Raw genomic sequence first — 12,858 nt, 5'->3', positions numbered from 1 at the left:
TCTATTTTTCTTTCACAATACGCTGTATTTTCGTAGTTCTTCAAGAACTTCGAATGCACTTATCTAAACAATAATCTTGCGTTTGAGTTACATTCTATATATTTAAGATACTAAAGTAACGAAATGCCTGACAAAAGGTAACATAGTTAGTTTGTACAATTTAAATTGACACTCTTGACGGATGTATTGTCAAACCTCTCTCGAACGCTAGCGCGCCTCCACAAGTCTGTGATCTCTTCCTATAAGTCATTTCCCAAATAGATATCGAGCCAACATTTAAATATATTATTATCTCGTGTTGGTTCTGCTTCAGTATAAACTGTTTTCTGCAGACAGATTGAGGTAGGAAATGCCTCGTTTGCTCAATTTCTATCTGTTTACAGAAAAAAAAATAAGGACACTAAAAAGGTCAATGCTCCATGACGAAGCGTTAATTCAACGTCGTCTACGTTCTCGTCAGCATGTTCTTGTGGAGGGAACGTTTAATGAGTAGAATATGCAAAAATACGTATAGGAGCTGTGTGTGTGTGTTTTTTTTTTTTTTTTTTTTTACAAATTGACAACATGCGAGTGAGGTGCTGCTTTTCTATAGCGACGATATTTACTACACTAAAATCATGGGAGTTCCATAGGCCCACAAAACGGGGCACTTATTAAGGAAATGTGAGGTGAAGCATCCGGGCTGCAGCTGTATTGAGTCCCCTCCTGCTCTGACGCACACTTAACTATACCCATGCGCAGGGAGGAGCGGTACGCTTGCCTAACGAAAGAGTTTTCTCAAGGCACTACCTCTCTGTTATATTAGGGCAATAGGGAACGCCGTCCAAAAGGAGCTCTTCGAGGTAGGCCGTCCGAGAATATCTAAATAATGCACATGAGCTGGCTGCATGATCGCTGTGGTTTCGAAAGTCCTGGGAAACAAACAGCCCGTCCCAGGAGCCTGTTCAGTTAGCCTTCGGTGAAATTCTCGGAGCAGCCAACCGCAAACTCACATGTAGTATACTGTCTCCAGACTCGCCGAATATCTGGGTCTTTTTTGTGCACAAGCAGGTAACTCTCCCTTACTGAAAAATGTGTTCCCTCACAGCTTTTGTAATTGGAATCATTAGGCTGAGAACTATGGTGCGCTTCTCAGAAGTTAACGCAATTCTAACCCCCGTATTCAGAAATGCGCCTTAGTTTGGAGACCATGCTTGACTTTGTCAAGTGGTCGGCTTGCACAAACGAGCCGAAGGAACGGCTATGAACAACTTGTGCACGTTCACGCCTGGCGTTATATTGACCAAGTCAAGCATGAGCATCAGTTTAGGCGGATCTCTGAATAGGGGGGTTAGACACCTGCTATACGCGATAAATTAAAGTAATTTGCAGAGCGCGGCCTTCTCATATATAGCAACACGGGAATGGTTCATGAGAATAGGTAACCACTGCATTAGCAATGAAATAAACTTGGGGTATATTTTCTCGAAGGCGTTTCGGAACATGATTCGTACGTTCGATCGCCGAGCAGGAAGAAACAATTGCAAAATAGAGAACAGCATACCAAAGCAACATGCTAATATGTTCTTTGAAACAATGCTGGTATTTATTTATTTTTAGCCATGTCTCTCGATAATTTAATCAAAACACACTTTTGTCAAATCTTTTCTCGACTTAGCATGGATAACCATCGCTTACGCAGACGTAATGAATGTGTTATAGATGACTGCCATAAACCAGGAAATCAAATATACAGAATACACGTTTACTTTGAAAGCTTTTTCTCACATGCATACACACTGAATCATGGTTTGTGTCTCGTTGTTTGACTTGAGCCGGTCGCCATATTATACGAATTGCATTGCTTTTACCGTGTAGCGCCGCGTGGCACATAACAAAGTTTCTGTCATTGGCCGAGGACATAGCACGAACGGCCCAAGACAAAGTGTTTCGTTGAAGAACGCCTTGGCGCGTGACAGTTGTAGTGCTCTCAAGAGCCTTCTGCCGAATTCCCTCTCGACGATACCCTCAACGACCCAGAATCCGCTGAAAGATGCTAATATAGATGTGTCGGACCATCTGGTACATGCTACAGTCTCCTAGGGTCTGCGACCCTCGTAACGATGCATACCATTTTCGATACCGTCGCAGCTCAAGGTCGCTATCTTGTGGGTGACAGCGCTCTGCGGTATCTGCATCGCCCAATTCGGAAGTGTCCTGTGGACAGGACACGAACAACCTTCCAGGCTTATCACGGCTCTGTACGCCGCCACACACCGCGGGCTCTTCAGCGCCGGGATCGCGTGGATAATCTACGCCTGCCTCGCGGACAGAGCAGGTGAGTGCAATGGGGGTGGTTCAGAACGTGAGCACTGAAGCCGCTTCCCGTAGCATTCGTCGAGGGCAATGCAAAAAAAAAAACGCCCCACGCCCCTAAAACTGTCTGCTTTCGCTACCGTTTCAGCACGAAATTGCAACATTAACAATTTCTCGAGCAGTTGTTTCATTCCTTCAACGTTTGATATAATTTCGCTTCTGCGGCTGCAACGTGACCAAGATTCAGAATAATGTTGACAATGTACCTAACCACCGCGGTCATATACCAGGCACTTGCGGTAGATGGGTTCATCTATCGCTTAGTCTCAGGCCTCTTCTATAAAAAAAAAAGTATAAAGCGTGTCTGATGGTAACATCCCGGCTCGGATGCGGAGGAGAGAGCGTGGAGTGCCTTGATCAAGACCCGCGCTATGCAAGGAGGGGGGGGCGGGGGCCCCTAGTACAGCCGTGCGCCGCTGCGCGCAATACTGTAGGTAATCTGCAGCGGAAAGCTGAGCGAATGTAGACGGCTGGTCGCTGCGCATGCGATGTCGTCGCGAGCACCTAGTGCTGGAGAACGCATAATCTCGAGTGTCAGAGATGCGCTGGATGGAAAGGCAGGAGAAGCATTCGCTCCCCTCGATAAAGCGCTTCACCGCGCCAGCGTTGCCACGGAGTGTCTGCTCTTATCGATTGAGACCGGTTCACGCATGCTTGTGCACGCGTGGCACGATGTTTGCCAAATTTACTTAGCAAGCTAACGTTTACTGCAGATATGAGGCAAACAAAACTACGAAGCTTATGTCGAGCGGTTATGTAATACATTGCTATCGCCATCAATGCTTCGCCTTCCGTACGAAACTGCGACTGTTTTTTTTTTCTTTACCGCCTCTTTGTACAACCAGACAAGATGCAATATTAGAAAACAAATCTTTAACCGTGCATGGGCTGCAACAAAAGGAGTACGATTTTTTCACGAGAACCAAATCTTCATGAAACTGAGCAACACAGTTTGCTCAGGTGGTACAGCCTTCTCGCCAGTCCCACGCTTCTTATAAAGATTTATCGAAGTGATCAAGCATTTGTATCTAAGAGTCAAACGCTCATATGTTATGATTTCTATGAACTGTTCGTACACCGCAACATCACTGTAGTATGCGACACTCTACCCGTGCTCTCAGCAGGCAGGAATGAAATTCCATAGTGACCAATGAAAAACTATTTTGTTAGTTTTACACAGCCGGGAGTCACATTGGAAAACCGGGTACCAACAGTCTACAAATACGTGTTACAGCGTGTCAGGCTCTTTTACAGAACAACCATGTTGTCGTGTTGTCGTTCATGGTAGGTGCTAATGGAAGGAATGTAAGTGTGCCTCTTATAGAAGATGGGACGGATGAAAAATGGTAGGCAACCATTTTTAAACTCTGAGTGCTGTAATATTAAAAAAATACACGTATAACGCAAGAAGTGGCGCCTTCATAAACTCCTGAAACGATCTTGACAAAACTCACTATACATCAGAGATAAATGAAAATTCTAGTGGCTTTAAGGACAATAATGGCAATTTAGAGTATTAAATAGTGTACAAAGCTTGCTGAAAATCGAAAATTTTTGAAAATATTTAGCCACCAAGTCCTCTACGACACAATTATGAACGAAAACACACCTGTTAGAAGATAAAGCGGTAAGATATGCTGTATTCGTCTACAGTTTGTGTGAAATTGATCTACCAATTTATAAATCATGTGCACAGCTACATTGTTTACGTGCGCTACGGTACAGTTCTTTACAAATTATTTAGATACATTAGTGAAGCCTGTAATATGTCTTTCTTTTTTCTCTGTATACATTGCAGTAGGTGCCGTTCAAACAATTGCACTATCATCTTAAATTCATTGTTCAGTTGGAAAGTTGGAAAGTTGGAAAGTTGTAAGCTTCGTGCCTAATTCGGTTTTCTGTAATTTCAGTTTCCAGCAATGTTACTGAATAAAATATATTACCTAAATCAAAGCTCGTCTCCCTAAAATCTATATATTCCAACTTTCACTTAAATGCAGCAAATCTCATCATACCTGACAAAGTGAAATGAAAGGTAAACTACCTCTGTTTCCAAGTAGCCATAGCTTGTACTGGCGTCTTTTTTCTTCACTTGAATTAAAGCCTGCAGCGCTTCATTACTGCACGATCTAAGTAACCGACAGTTGTTCACGCTGTGGGCTTCATAAAAGTCAAGGCGAAGTAGGCATGGCACGAGACACAGATCAACCTTAAGGGTATTGCATAAACACTCTTGTGCACCTAGATCTCGAGCAGTTAGTTCCTTTCGCAAATCCAAAATATATTTTGTTTCTGTGTGCGTCCTACTTTAACTTTCGCGCTCCAGTTTCTCTCTGTTTCCATCTGATTATTTATTGTCTCCCCTGCAGGTCCCCAATCCATATTTGTGCAAAGTTGACCCTCTCGGTCCGCTGAAGTGGAGTGGAAGTTCAATATAACAGATAGTATTATAACTGTAGTACAGCACAAATACACGTATTCACTAGCAGATTACAGTTTTTACTGTAATCGCGTACAGTTCATGACGCACTGATTTGTTACAGAATGTGTCGAGTTCCCGGTACTGACTACATGCTCATCTTCAACTCAGCCTGATATAGAATTTCTTGTTTAACCCATTAGGGACTGGTTTCTTTTTTTTCTTGCTATGTTGAAATAAATCTAATATATTAACTTACCTTTGTACTAATAATTCACATGCCAAAAATTATTACTCTTGCCTAATTAGATTTTGAAATATAGCCCGTGACCATATGGTCACACTGGGCCCTTACGCTACAGCAAAATACGCGAATTGAAAAACATTTATTTCAAGCTATGAAATATCACAAAACACATACATTGCGAATAGTCGAGCACTTATTTAGTGTGATATGGTTTAAATCATGGAATACACATGGCTCGTCATACTTTGTGCATTACTTCTTCTGAACACGAGAGTACCTGTCTGCAGATGACATTAACTCTGCGCCGTGAATGGCGCTTACGATCGTTACTACAGAATTGTCCATCCAGCAAACAGCAATTACCCCATTGTCGCTCAGCACGGGCTCTTCGTGCCCGCGAGGTTGGCGCTTGACGAATCGTGGTCGAGCGATAGGGCACTCTTTGGGAACACGGTTCTGCTTCACTGTGCCCGGTGCCTTCATACCCCTGTGCCTTGCGATGCCTGAGTAGCGGCATGCCTGTGAATAAATTATCCAAATAGAAAAAGAAAGGAAGGTCGTGCGTCTCTGCTGCGAGTTCATTCACCATTTGAAGAAGTGGCGCCGCTGCTTTTCCGAAGTTGTTTTCATATTTTTTAGATGTTCCGGGATCCCCTGCTTGCCTTGATAAACTTTGAAGTTTACAAGGTATCCGTTCTTGGCATCTAGGCACCATACTTTATACCCTAAGCGGATAGGCTTTCCGCGTATAAACTGTTTACAGCCATTACGACCATAATACTCAATCATACTTTCGTCATAGCTCACGTGACGCACAGGTTGAAAGTGCTCCAGAAACCTTGCTTTCAATAGTGCCATCAATAGTGCCATCGCATTATCTGTACGAAGCGATTTCTTCGCATAGCTTTGTGTTGCTCATATCCAAGCCGCTGTCCCAGTGGCACTTTTTCCCTGGCAAGCGGTTTTAGCCGGACAAAACGAGCACTCCAAGAAAACCTAATTCTTCTTTGGTAACCTCCGGATCGGGCATATTTAAAAATAAGCATACTTCCTTGTTTGTTCGTCGAGCAGCTCCACGACGGCTTCGTCAAAAAATATTTCGAACAACTCAACCGGTGAAAAGCTCCTGTAAGCAGCAAAGTTTGGGTAGGGAAATATGCCAAGGCTTTTCTGGAGATCCCCGTTCGTCCACTTAGAAGCAGTGGATAATTTCGCAGGAATGGCCACATCAACTATACAGCAGAAGACACCTCTCATGTTCCGTCACCTAGCCCGCCTGGGTTGTCATCGTCCGAGTCGGATCCACCAATGCGGCGTCCTTCAGAGAAAACAGTTTCAGCGCCGGCTAATAGCTGCCGCCCGATTAGATTGTCAATGAGCCCGCCAGAGTCTTTATCGGCCGAGCCATCATCCAAATAGGTGCTAGCGTCTCGCGGTCGATATAAATCACTGACACGTCGTCATCGTCTTCTTCGAGTATCTTCGCTATTTATTCCAACGCCAACCTATTCACACAATAAAATAAGAAATAACTACTGCGGGAACATGCCAGCAGCCGTGCAAGAAATGAGAATGCAGTTTTTTAAAAAAATAAGAAGTTAGGTAGCCTAAAGGCCCAGTGTGACCATATGGCAACGCGCAAGATAACACGCTCGTTCATGGATAAACCAAACATTAATCTTTCACAAATGCTCATCGAAGGTCACATATTCAAAGAGCAATATGGAGGTAAGGATATCCGACTATTGCTCAAACAAGTAGTGAAAAAAAAAAAAACATTATCCCTTGGAGTGATGCATGGCGACGCTACTCGCAGAGCAACACTTATTCCCGCCCTTGCGAGGGGCTCCCACAAAACGACGGACACCTGCTGCCACTTGGTATCCGTAAAGGGAACCCTAATCTGTGTAACGGCACGTCAAAGGCGAGTTTGGGGCCGTTTTGCTAATCTTAATTAATTGAAATCCATTGTGTAGACTAACGTGACCATATGGTCACGCTGGTCTTTAATGGGTTAATGTTCACGTTCGAATACCTTGCAAAAAAAAAAAAGACATCCATTATATTCGCCTGACCAGCATGGTCATGCACAGCACCGCGAGCCATTTAAGTTGAGTACATTAGCCCGCTTCGTTAAGCCCGGATCACTCAATTATTACCTATGATAATTCAAACGCACTATGTGGGTGTATTTACACCCTTCATATTTTTGCCAATGAAGCTTTTCTTCTTGTCCCTCCTAATGTGCAGGCTTTCTCGGCAGTCTACTAGCATGGCCTGGATGGGCACCGTTGAGCAGGCTTTCCTTCTCCACATACATGATTCACGACATTATGATCCAGTACCAGTGGACCACTTTTACTAGTAGAGTAGACGGAGGCTATTATTTCATGGTAAGTGTTACTGTCTTCCTTTAATGTCATTCAGTATGCCACCAATAATGTTTAGTGTGTCCATTTCCTATATAACTCCAGCTTTCGCTTTTTCGAATGCGGATTAGGTTTGTCTCTATGCAACGGTACTATACTTCCTTGAAGATCACGTGCCGTCTTCGATGGCTATGATAGACACCTGCGCCGCGCTGGATAATCGAAATATGCCGTCGTAACACATAATTCCGTTTTTTAAATGAATTTTTCAGAAGGTGATTGACTATAAAAACGTAACACGACAATATAAACACCTGAACACTTATGGTAATTAGAAAGCAGAATTGTCAACTGGTTATATTTGGGGTGTACTTTTCCACACACAAATAGCACTTTATACTTATAATATCCTTGCTCATCAGTAAAATGTCAACACCAGCGATATGTTTGGCCTCTTGACAGAAGTTATGATATTAAATTTCTATGGAACCTAATTTACGCGTAACGGAATGCAATTCGTAAAGGAATGCATAAATAGCATTAATAAAGAAAGAACACCACATTGAAACCAACACTGCAACTAGCAGCTTTGTGAGCTGCTTATCGTGACGTCAGTAATGACGGTAATGACGTATTGGTCAGGAAGAAGAGCTATAATAGCCACATACGCGGGAAATTTGTTCCCCGCTGCTGAATAAACGCCTTCTAAGACGAACTCAAACTGTTAAATTTTTTTGTGTTATCACAAGTTCGTAACAGAAGTGATCTAAAAGAAATCAATATGTATTTTTCTTTGGGTGCCTAAATATTTCCTTCGAAAACTCTATATAGATAATTGCATTAAATCCAAGTGGATGTTACAAAAGTATGTCTTTGTAGCCTGATGCAATGCGTTGCTTTTTGCATATTTAACCTAATAATTCCTAGCCCATACTGTACAAACCTCTGCGCCGTTGCAAATACTTGAATATAACCTAGCTGGCTAAAAATTTATTCAGCATCCTCAGTTTGTTCGAAAATAATGCGCTATAGCATTCAGAACATTATCAGCTGCATCATGTGCGAACACTCCTGGGCAATGTCCTTGCCTCGATTGTACGAATTTTGATGTCAACCCTGGGGACTCGAATCTTCATCGACGCTGGGGTAACGGTTTGTGTCCACAAAAAAGCATTTTGCTTCTAGCGCCCAGAGTCGCCTTCTCCAATTCTGCTGATCCGACTTCTTCGTTCATTGAGCAATAGAGGCGTCAGTGGCTGCCGCGCAAGTTCGCCTCAACAGAATTAGTGGTTCGTCGTAGGCGAATTGCTGCTGCATTGGACCGATGGTAAACCAATCATAAGTTGCGCTGCGCGACCTGAGCTGCACGACTCTTCTTCGCGAAAGGATAAATTAACAAGGCTACTTGATGAAGGTCGCGTTGCTACCCGAAGCAGCAAAGGGCATAGTCGCGATGGTCTCTCATTCAATGCAGTTTTGCTAGGTGCCGCCACCAGGGCTGTCATATGTGTCCCTGAGGTGACGTCACAAGCGGAGAAAAAAGGATGGCCAGTACAAACCATTCGTTTGAGGCGCGAATCACGAATATGCTGTGCGTGCTTAAGGTCTACAGTAGGAGCGTCAGCTGCGGTCCCTCCCTGAACCTACTGGCCTCTTCTAGTACACTGTACGTTGGTGCTGACGCCGTCCTGCAGCGAGCGCACCAACTCGCCTTGGCGCCTTAGGTGCTGGAAGCATCTGCATGTGCGGGGCTAATCGTTTGTGGGCATATCGATCACATCGCATCCTAAAGCAGCCAAAACAATACTGAATTTTTACTACGTCACAGGAACCGAAATACCACGATACACTTTGAAATCCGTCACTCTGACATACGCCACTGAGGTTCGGGCGCGCAATTCAGAAAATGAAAGTTCCGCCTATAGCTTTTTTTTTCTTTTTCAGTAATAAACCTCTCGCGACAAAATGTAATGACAATAGACTATTTAAGCAAATTATCAAAGTGTCTATGAGATATTACTATGCAAATTTTGTTCAGATCCGTATGCCTAAGAAGACGGTTTGTCTGCGGGTCACATATCATTCAATTTCTTTTAAGTCGAGGTTCAGACATTTTCGAATAGCAGTAATACTACACTTTTTCTTTTGGGTTTTGAACTGTCTGCAGTCTTTACTTCCTGCATCTTTTCGTTTATGCTCAGGCCATCCTGACGGCTGGGAACTGCGTCGCTTCACTTGCGGCCGCATTCATGCTGCACACGCTGTTTGAAAAGCCCCTGGCTTTGATCGCCGCTTTACTCGAAGAGCACTTCCTGCCACGACGACGGCCAGTGTCCAATGGGCTCGCCATGGGAACTGGAAAGGACGAAGATGTCACCGGAGGGTTCACCACCAATGATGACGGCGACCGCATCAAGTTATTGTGACAAAGCATGTATCTTGACAAGTAAATTAACAGCAGCCCCGCGCCAAACCACGTGTTTTTGTGCCTTCCGACCTGCGCCCTGTCAAACTTTTTGCAACAAAAAGTTTCCTTCCATTGCGAAACATCACCGGTCAATGTGCGCGTGCCTGTGGAAATAAAGTCACACACTACCTCAACTTGCACACTGACACATGCTACTTTACCTTTACTTCCTTCATGGTTGTCGTCTATACACTTGACCACGTCAGGTTGAATTGAAGGCTACAAAGTGACTGCGTACTTCTTTCGTCACAGAATACTGGGTTTTTTTTTTATTGGTCACTTTCACAGAATGTTTGTTCTTACGCGAAAATGTATGTATAGAGAAAGAAAGCAAGGAGAGGAGAGGCAGGGAGGTCAACTAGTCGAGTGGGAAAAAAGTAGAAATAAAAAAATCCATGTCCATTCAGCCAGGCAGGATGTTTCCTTGTTTCAACAAATGATAGCTTCATTCGTGTTTACTTCCATCTTCATTTGAAAACAATTTTTCACACAGAATTACTGGTGGTTCGCTTAAAGGAAGCATAAGTATTTAAACTGGAGTTGGTTCAAATAGTGAATCGTTATTTGTTTTTCTATTTGGTATAACAGTTTCTTTTCGCATACCGAGTTGGGGACCATATATCCTCATGCAAGATAAGCAGCAAAATTGAGGATTCCCTCTCATATTTACCAAAGTCTTAGCAGGCATACTCTTCAGTAATTTTTTTTCCATACTAACAATCAGCAAACTAAGCGTTCTAACATCGGACAAATCTGCGAAGGCCGTGTCTGCGAGAAAATTCGTGCGTTCTCATCGCGCTTGCTTCAGTCATGCTGCGCTGTTCCTTCTTTGTTCTCGCGTAAGTACGACAGTAATTTTTTTATTCATTACAACGTGTGATACGCTCAATATTACCTTATAGTAGAAGAGTAAAAAGGTGACAGAGTTGATTGCTGTTCAATTTGTAATAACTGCGCAGGGCACGACAACAAGGAAACCAGCGAAAACATGGAGAAGGCGGGAGAAGAAAATTCAAGGCGATGAGCAAAACGAGAACAAGGTGAAAGCAGGAGCCAACGTTTCGACAAGTGGACTTGCCTTCTTCAAGGCGACATATGGCATTCCTCGCAACAGTATATATAGGTTGGGTTCTTTTGAAGGGGAGAGGGCGTAAGGCGGGTGGGTGCGGCAACGAGCGAAGGTGCGTTAGCATTCTCGTTTTGTTAGCTTTCTTGTTCTCGTTTTGCAATAAGAAGAAAAGGCACATAACTGATCGCTTTATTGAAGAATACGAAACACTTATAAAATGAATCCCTGGGCTACTGCATTACGCGCTCCTTCATTTCACTTGTGAATGTTTTTGTAGCCTTTTATTCCCGTGACGCGACCCGATTCTTGATCTATCCTTTAGAGTGAGTTTGTGCGGTTGCATCATAAACGTTTAAAGGTCCTCAAAATTACCTCTGACATCATGAACCTATTTTTTTTTTTCAATGTCGTTCGCAATCATCGCAGCGCAATTGGCCGCGAAGAAGTCACAAATACAAGAGTTACGCAGGTCCAACGCTCTCCGGGATTCTATTTTATGCGAAGCGTTTTGCAGTTACGTGGCAATCCAGCATCGCTTGGGGTCCGTGAAACGTTGCCAGGCGGATGAACACGCTTCTGTGCCACTGAAAGTTTAGAGCGGTGAACGTCTTCTATTGAAAGGCAGGCGTGCAAACAAGGACACATAAATGGATGGCAAGGCGTCTGTGCCGTTCTTCTCGTTCTTTGTGAGCGTGCTTGCATGTTTGCCTTTTGAGTGAAATATGTCTGTGTACAGGACAGCATTCATTTGGGCTAGATGGTGCATACTTGAATTAGGAAGGAACAGCGCCAACTAAGACGATCACAAGATGGAGAACGACATGGCGCTTGTCCTGTGTCGTTCTCCCTCTCGTGATCGTCTTAGTTGGCGCTGTTCCTTACTAATTCAATGTATGTGTAGGCGAGCAATTTTCCGCGTGACGCAGGCGAGTGCATAACAGTGTCAATGCGACAGCGAGGACGATAGCATGACGGCGGTCGCATAACCATTTATTTGTTACACTCTGTAGAAGAACGTTATGGTGTCGTGCCTATAACAGACTATTATATCCCTATCACGCGAAGTTAACTTTTTCGCAATGCACTGTCCACATGCTACGCCAAATTCGAGCACGAAATTAGGCGGATGCAGAATGTGAGACGAGGACGAAGCGATGTCGCGAAGAATAAGCCAATATGAGATGCTTGTAGACAAAAGGATGGTGATAAAGTATGCCACATAGATTAATATAGCTAGGTATTCTCTACCTCTTGTGTTACGTGGCATATACCGTGTGGCACATCGCCAATGGCGCATGCCTAGAGATATATGCACCCTGTGATGCTTACCTAGGCTGACAGCAAAAAAAAAATACAAAATTCACCGTCTATTACGATACTCCCCAATGCGAAATCTGAGCGCTGCTCTATACGTGTCTTCATTTCGCGTGTAAATATTTTGTGTTATGAGTATGTAGGTACACGGTTAATATTAAGAAGAGAACGCTGTCAGTAGCGTAGTTGGCGCGGACAATCTGTCTTGTGCGGCACATTGCAAACGGAGCGAAGTATGGCCCAACCGCCACGCTTATCGGGAGATAGCGAGATGCGGCGCGTGGGCGACGCGTGGTCGCGTATTGGCGCGTATTGGCGCGTACAGTGGAAGTGTCCTTCGATTGTTTGTGGTACTACAGATTTGTCATAACATTTATTATCAATTTTCCCCATACATAACTGTCTTACAAGAAACCTGGCTTTCTAATGGTCGAAATGTTTTACTAAAAAATTACCGATTATTTCGTGTGGATCGACTTGACAGAGATGGCGGCGTTGCTTTCTCGATTTCAACTAAATTTAGTCAGAAGGCCGCGATATCGTATCAACGTATGTCTACTGAATGCGAAATTTTATCATTAGACATAACCCTCTAAGAGAGCTCTCCTTTTACTTTAG

At 43.7% G+C, this 12,858-nt stretch overlaps 1 long non-coding RNA gene across 1 annotated transcript; it reads left to right on the top strand.

Annotated features, from left to right (window-relative positions):
• Positions 1-2,111: 2,111 nt before the first annotated feature.
• On the top strand, positions 2,112-10,050 carry LOC140213224 (uncharacterized). Its single transcript, XR_011890168.1, has 3 exons — positions 2,112-2,317; positions 7,272-7,414; positions 9,592-10,050. It is a non-coding gene; the product is annotated as an uncharacterized lncRNA (long non-coding RNA).
• The last annotated feature ends 2,808 nt before the right edge of the window (positions 10,051-12,858 follow it).

This window comes from Dermacentor andersoni, chromosome 9, assembly GCF_023375885.2.
Source record: "Dermacentor andersoni chromosome 9, qqDerAnde1_hic_scaffold, whole genome shotgun sequence".
In the NCBI taxonomy this organism is placed as follows: Eukaryota; Metazoa; Arthropoda; class Arachnida; order Ixodida; family Ixodidae; genus Dermacentor; species Dermacentor andersoni.
The sequence above is the reverse complement of the archived record's forward strand: the minus strand, read 5'-3'. Positions and strand labels throughout refer to the sequence as shown.